The sequence below is a fragment of the Siphateles boraxobius genome, unplaced genomic scaffold (genome assembly GCF_051911475.1).
Source record: "Siphateles boraxobius isolate OS27281-9 unplaced genomic scaffold, OSU_SipBor_1 3, whole genome shotgun sequence".
Lineage (NCBI taxonomy): Eukaryota > Metazoa > Chordata > Actinopteri > Cypriniformes > Leuciscidae > Siphateles > Siphateles boraxobius.
This window is the reverse complement of record NW_027508919.1, coordinates 7,798,224-7,806,079: the sequence shown is the minus strand read 5'-3', so window position 1 is coordinate 7,806,079 and position 7,856 is coordinate 7,798,224.

Here is a 7,856-nt window from a genome sequence, read left to right as displayed (position 1 = left end):
CACACTAAAACGCCGTGGAATACGGCGTCATTGACATATTTCGCGAGTTTTTTACGGCGTTTGTAATTACAACGGCGTAAAAAACGCGCGAAATACGGTTTAAAACGCCGTATTAGACGGCGTTTGGCTGTAAACGCGATTAATCTATAGCGTAATTCTGACTCTCTTGGCTTGCCATACGAGAGTTCCCAGAAGACGCGCTCGGAGCGGTCACAGCCGCGTGCAGCACCAAACAAACAGGCGAGACCTCACCGAAGACGCGCTCAAGCCTAAATACAGGCGCAGATTAATGACGTCACAGAACTTACTATAATGCGGACAAGTGGGCTTCTAGCTCATTATGCCACATCTAGGTCGTGTTCCAAGATCGTTCAAGTTGGCAGTTATTAAGACTCTCATTAAGAAACCACAACTAGATCCAAATGAATTGGCAAATTACAGACCCATTTAAAATCTTCTTTTTATGTCTAAAATACTACAAAAAGTTGTCCACTCAATTATGCTCTTTTTAGCCCTTTTTTTTTACACTGGTATTCAGGACATTAGGATGGTTTTGATCGTACCTATCTGACCTTACCGTTTTGTTTATTTAAACGGGGAATTATCCAAGTTAAATAAATGAATAATGGAGCGCTGCATGGATCTGTCTTAGGCCCTCTGCTATTTTCAAGATACATGCTGCCCTTAATATTATCGAGGGACTGCATGTGACATCACCGTCGGCCAGAGTAACTCCGGTTACGCCCACTGGTTTGTGAAAACACTTAGGCCTATTGGTTTTCAGCATGAATGTAACGAAAAACACACAAAACAAATCTAAAACAGGAAAGATCTATGAGATTGACTGTACAAATATATTTGACAAAAAAATCTGAGGTATATTTTTACAGACTGCCGAAAGAAATAATTCTTGATTATGTGAAAAGTGATTCACTTTATATTAAGTGGCTTTAAGTACTATGTACTTACATATTGTGTACATACAAGTTTTTACATTGTACATCTATTTTAAAAATACCTGCATGCAATTACAGCTGTAATTAATTACATTTGTAATTACACTGTTGACCCTTCCCTTACATCTTAACCCACCCTTAAACCCATATCACACCTCAATAGCAGCAAAAGTGTTTTACAATACAACATGAACACAATAAGTACATTGTACATATATTTCACTGTAAGTACATAATATTTAAAGCCACTTAATATAAAGTGGGACCAATAATTCACAGAAATAATTGGACTCCGGGCAGTGAGACGTGTATTTGCAGTAATCATTTTGTGCCAATATGTTGAGTTTTGTGAAAAAATCATATCTTGACAATATATCTATGACAATATACAGCATATAACATTGAAGTAAGTGATCATTTATATAGTATTTATATAAAGCCTTCACAGGCAAAATAATGTGTTTTATTTCCCCGGCATCATAATCAGCCACATATAAATGTCAGGATACACGACTCCTGGATGCATGTCAATATCCATTGATCTTTGGATACTTGTAAGTTGTAAGGAGCACTATATCCAGTCCATCCTTTAGTTTAAATTGATAATTGTTTGTTTTACTCACGTTTTCGCAGTTTCTTCAACCGTTCAGTTGTCAATGCATACCCTCCATTAGAAAACATGGAATTAGTTTCCATGTGATGCTGATGATACTCAGTTATATCATCATGACCAGATGAAATATCTAAATTATCCAAGTTGACAGAGTATGTTATAGATATAAAATGGATTGTTAGTGAGGTAATCAAGTAGGGCTAGTTCATTAAGGGTTTCAGCCAGTAAACAGGATGGTGTATCGGTCAGGACACAGGAATAAAGACGAGGAGATGTAATTTCTTCCTTTAACTGTATTGAGCTCCAGCAGTACTCATCAGAACATTCCAATATCCATGGTCATTATGGTCTAATAAAAACAAAATAAATCACAATTAGGTACTGTCATTTTAAACAGTTCCAGTACTTAAATTATTATGCAACATGAATAATAAATCCACACACATAATACAAATCAGGATCATCAAACATAAATATCTCAATAAACATTGCTATGCCCCTTTAAACATAATCTACAATTACATAAATGAGGATATCCCTCTTTGGATAGATATAAGGAGCTTCACCTATCTCACTGACCAGTTTACATTTCAAACTGTATTAAAAGGGTTAACAGACCGAGCAATGGCGACACCCTCAGGCCAGACAGGGCTACTACACAATAGCGTCCGCACATGGTCTCCTGAGCACGATATTAAATCTTAACTCAATGTTATAAATGTCACTACGTAACTTAGACATCAGAAAACTCACAAAATTTAACTTATTATTTCCTGCAGTGTTTACAGCATGAACATTGTTCTTACACTAGAAATATCACTCATCACGCTGGGCACGTTAATACACGGTGAATCTACGATATAGAAACATAAACACAACAAAAATAACAATCACTTACTTTTCTTCATTCACTCAACACATGGAATATTGAAAACTGGATTTCTCAGGATGAACTAAAGAGGCTAATCAACCCATGTACGTGGGCTAAACTATAACTGTTAAACTTGAACTTGTTTTCGTTCCCACTATAGCTAACACACACTACGCACTTCCTTCACCGTAACCACAGAAGAAGAGTCTTAAAGCGGCAGGCATCAAAAAAACGTCTGAGCCTTTTATACAGCCGCCCCCAAATGTGCGAGCACATTTGTTTCCATTAAAAGGCTTATCAGTCAGGCTGAGAAGGGCTCACAGAGGCATCGTCCTCCTCAGACGGGAGAGCTGGCAACATCACCAACCGAGCTACCGGTCGGGTGTACACATGTCCTCTGATGTCCACATCAGCGGATCTAATGCACCCATCGTCGCTGCGGTGAATCTTGGTTACAAGTCCAATGGGCCACTGGGCTCGAGGTAGCTGCGGGTCCACCAGCATGACAACAGCCTTAGCCAGTAGTTCAGGAGAAGAGGATTGCCATTTCTGTCTTGTCTGCAGCCCAGGGAGATATTCTCTGATGAATCTGCACCAGAATTGGTCAGCGAGAACTTGTGAATGCCGCCAACGTCTGCGGCTCAGAAGCTCCGTCTCCGGATAGACCACTTGGGGAAGGGATCCATCAGGCCGCCCCATAAGCAGACTATTTGGTGTCACAGGGTCGATATCCGCAATGTCGGCAGATACATAACCCAATGGTTTAGAGTTGAGAATTGCCTCAACTTCCAGGAGAACTGTAAGAAGGACGTCTTCATGAACAGGTTGGGCTCCCACACAGGTATAAAGTGCAGACTTGACGGAGCGGACCTCTCTCTCCCACACTCCACCAAAGTGTGGTGCTGCTGGCGGGTTAAACTGGAACTTAATCCTCTGACGCGCGAGTCGTTTCCGCAAGGTTGGCTCCATACTGGCAAAAGCCTCTCTAAGTTCCCGTTCTCCTCCTCTAAAGTTGGTCCCCTGATCTGACAACAACTCTGCAGGTGTCCCTCTTCTGGCGATGAACCGTCTTAGGGCCATCAAGTAAGCATCCGCATCCATATTTCTGAGGAGATCCAAGTGTACCGCCCTGGTTGTTAAACACTTAAATATTATCCCCCAGCGTTTCTCCTGGCGTCTGCCCATCTTCACAAACATGGGCCCAAAACAATCCACACCAGTGGAGTGGAAGGCTGGTTTGTGTAACCGGAGACGAGCTGCGGGAAGGTCCGCCATTCGGGGAATGGAAGGCTGAGCTCTCCAGCGCTGACATTCGGCGCAAGAACGCTGGTGTCTGCGAATCGCCTCCCTTCCATGGATTATCCAGAATGACCGCCACATCTCTGCAAAGACTCGCTCTCGACCAGGATGATGCAGGTTGCTATCGTACCTTTGGATAAGCAAGCGTGTAACTGGGTGTGAGGCATCCAGGACAACAGGGTGCAATGTTAAGTCGTCTTGACCTTCCAAACGTCGGAGCCGACCTCCTACTCTTATGAGGTCTGTGGATTTATCTAACTCCGGAGCCAAGGTAAGTAATCGACTCCCAGGTGAGACGGGTTTCCCTGCTGCAAGGAGTTTATAGTCCTCTGGAAATGACTGTTGCTGGGCTCGCTGGAGAACGATCATCTCTGCCTGTTGGTGCTCTTCAGCATTAGGCAGTGATCTGGAAGGGGTTTGTCCTAGGATTTCTTGAGCAGTGGCATCTATGAGCTCCTGCCAAGTGTGGTACACCTTGTCATCCCTGCTGATCGACATTGGTGAGGTAACCGTTACTCCACAGAAGGTGGCCTTCCGGAGTTCACCTTTGTCCTCAAACGGCTCGGTGCTGGGTCGTTCTGGCCAGGTGGCTGGGTTCTGGAGAAGGAAGGGAGGTCCTTGAGACCATCGGTTGGGATCTATTAGGGCCTCCATGGTCTTCCCTCTCGTAAGATCATCAGCAGGATTGTTCGCCGAGTCCACGTAGCGCCAAGTGCACTTCTCTGTTAACTCCTGTATCTCCGCTATTCTGGCGCCCACGAAGACCTTGTAGCGGCAAGACTGGGAGTGTAGCCAGGTTAGTACTGTAGTGGAGTCTGACCACAACACAGTTCGAGCCACTGTCAAGGTAAGTTCCCTCTCAAGGACACGATGCAGCTGCGCTGCAACCAGAGCTCCACAAAGCTCCAGGCGTGGTATGGAATGCAGACGTCTTGGAGCTACTTGTGAACGAGCAAGGATGAAAGACAGGTGGATCTGGCCTTCCTTGTCCTCAGTTCTCATGTAGGCTACAGCTCCATAAGCTTGCTCAGAGGCATCGGCGAAGATGTGCACCTCACGGTTGGCACCCTCAAGGTTTGCGTCCGCAGGAACATATGCTCGTGGAAAGGTAAGGCAAGGTAAGGACTCAAGTTCAGCCTCCCAGCTTGACCAGGCTTGCAGGAGTTCGGAGGGTAAGTTAGAATCATCCCAACCTCGCTTCTTATCCCACAGCTGCCTAATGATGAGCTTTGCTCGGGTGGAGTAAGGTAACATGTAACCCAAGGGATCATATTGAGTAGCTAGAACTCTGTAGATGTTTCTCAGGGTTGGTACCTCGTAGGTCACAGGCCTATGTTTGTAGCTCAAGGAGTCGGTTGCCCAATTCCAGCTGAGACCGAGTGTTGACTCCAGAGGGTTGGACTTATCCTGTGCAAACCACAGGTCCAGGCTTTCAGATCTGGCCTCTTGAGGCAAGTGGCTCAGGACACTTGGGTCATTGCAAGCCCATTGACGCAACTCAAAGCCTGCAGAAGCCAGAAGACCCCTGAGCCGATCCACCAGCAGTTTGGCTTCACCTGGCGTACTCATGCTCTGCAGGCAGTTATCAACGTAAAAGCAGTTCTCAACCGAGAATCTCAGGTCATCGTCTGGCTGGCAGTGGTCAACAACATGGCGCTGCAGGGCGTATGTCGCACAGCACGGGCTGCAGGTTGCGCCGAAAGGCAAAACTTGCCACTCAAATGTTCTTGGGGGCTCTTCCACCCTCAGGTCCCGCCACAGGAACCTTAGAAGAGGGCGATCTTCAGGGATAAGGCGGACTTGATGAAACATCCCCTTAATGTCTCCACTAACCGCTATGGGATGTTCACGAAATCTCACTAAGACTCCCAGCAAGGGGGCACCAAGGGTAGGGCCAGGTAGCAGGTACTGGTTCAGGGTCTGCCCAAGGTACTGGTGAGAGCAGTTGAAAACAAGGCGGTTCTTCCCGTTGTGGCTGACGAGATGATGTGAGATATACCATCCTTCTTTGGTAGAGGTCTCCTCAGTAACTTCCCTCACAGCACCTGCTTCAATGAGCTTCTGCAGTTCCATCTTGTATGCTTCCGCTAGCTTGGGGTCCTTTAAGAGTCGCCTCTCAGTACTACGTAACATGGGCATAACTGACTCCTTCGAAGAGTGCAGAGGTGGCATGCTTGCATGGCGCAGCAATGGTGTGGCATACCTGAGAATTCCATCTACATTAGTACGGACAGTCTTGGCTTCAAGCAATGCTACGGCCTGCTGATCCTGCTTTGACCGAGTCACCTCTCTTTCGTGTCGGTAAGGCGCAGTGTCTACTTGCCAGAGCCTCTCAACATGCTTGTAAAGCTCATCCATTGGTGGCGTAGATGAAGTAAAAAGACACTGTGCAGGTTGGATTTGCCGCCCCATGAATGGGGTAGGGCCTTGAAGAGTCCACCCAAGCCTGGTGCGGACTGCGGCTGGGCCACCTGGTGGACCAAGTCTGACTGGCTCGACAGGTATTATCAGTTGAGGGTTGTCGGAGCCTACAAGGAGTGTTGGCTGAGCATCTCTTAAGGCAGGCAGGGGAATGCCATTTAGGTGTTTGTATTTCCTCTGCAGGCGGTCAATAGGGTAAGTATGCTGTGCTAGGCTGAGGCGGCCAGCTGTGAAGGCACCATTGATCTTATAGCTAGTGTGAGGGTTTGCAGCTGGTGAGACATGGAAAGACACTGTGTGGCCATGGAGGATCTGGATGTCCTGACGAACTGTACGCAGAGGAAGAGCTTCAGGACTGCCCTTTATGCCAAGAAACTTAGCTGCTGCTGGCAACAACATGGTCCTTTCTGACCCATCATCGAGGATCGCAAAGGTGTCAAGTGTCCGGTCCTCATAATGTACAAGCACAGGGACGACCTTTAACATGACTCGATTCCCGGCTCCAGGTCTGTCCAGGTAGAGCGAGTCAGCCCCAGAGCTGATTAAGCAGCTCTCTTCTTTAACAGCTACTTCTTTATTGCCCCTCTCTGCTCTTGTATTTATCTCGTGAAGAGCCAGTAGGTGTTTTCCCTGACAGATGTTGCAGGGTTTCTTCAATGTGCACTGAGCTGCTTGATGAGTTCGTGCACAGCGCCAGCACCGCTTGTTAACCCGTATCCACTCTCTAAGCTGGTCTTTGGAGAGTTTGGTGACAGCACTGCATTGACTGAGATAATGCTCAGTACTCTCACAATAGGCACAGTAGGCTTTACTCTTGGCCCCTCTGTTGGTTGAACTCTCTTTTTGGTATGAAGAGGCTGTCTCTGCCGACTCAGCAGCTCCATGTAGGACGGTCACCGTTTGTCTTCCAGGACGACCATCAGTCTTCACGTTCTGCCTTTCCTTTATGCTGCGTCCAGTAGCCTGACTGTCGAAGCCCTGACACCATGATTCATACCGGAGCCATTCTGCCAAATCACGTAGAGTATGGGTCGCTCCTAACTGCTTGAACTGATGTCGACGGAAATCAGCTCGCTGTTCTGGAGGGAGCTTACTCAGCAGACGAGCAACATGTGAGCCACAGTTGAGTTCGATTTCCCCTTCAGGACCCAGAGTCTGCAACAAGCCAACTAAAGATTGTATCTGGAGAGAGAACTTCTGGAATGCCATAGTATCACCACGCTTTACTTCGGGGGTTTCTAGAACACTTGCTATCTTCTTTAAGGCAAGTTGATGAGGCTGACCAAATTTATCATGGAGGGCTGACATAGTGTCACTATAGGGGGTTGGTGAGTTTAGATAGGCATCAGCTATAAGCTTAGCTTCCTCCAGCTTTAAATGATCCACAAGTATTTGATACTTGAAGAGTTCTGTAGCATTAGATGGGAGTAGGTTTTATAGAGCTATGCGAAGCCGTGCAAACTCACTGGGATCCGGGTGAATAAACTTTGGGATTGTGGGTTGGGGCCCTCGATACACTTGTTCATTCACCGGTGGCTGCATAAACTGTTTAGGTGGCGGCATGCCATGTACCGCTCCAGTAGCTGCTAAGGGATGGTAGGCTCGGGCAGGGGCTGATTGCATTAAAGGTGCATGGGCTGGGGCAGGGTGTGTGAGCAGCTGAGAGGGTCGTGTAGAAAGGTATGGTGACATCCCT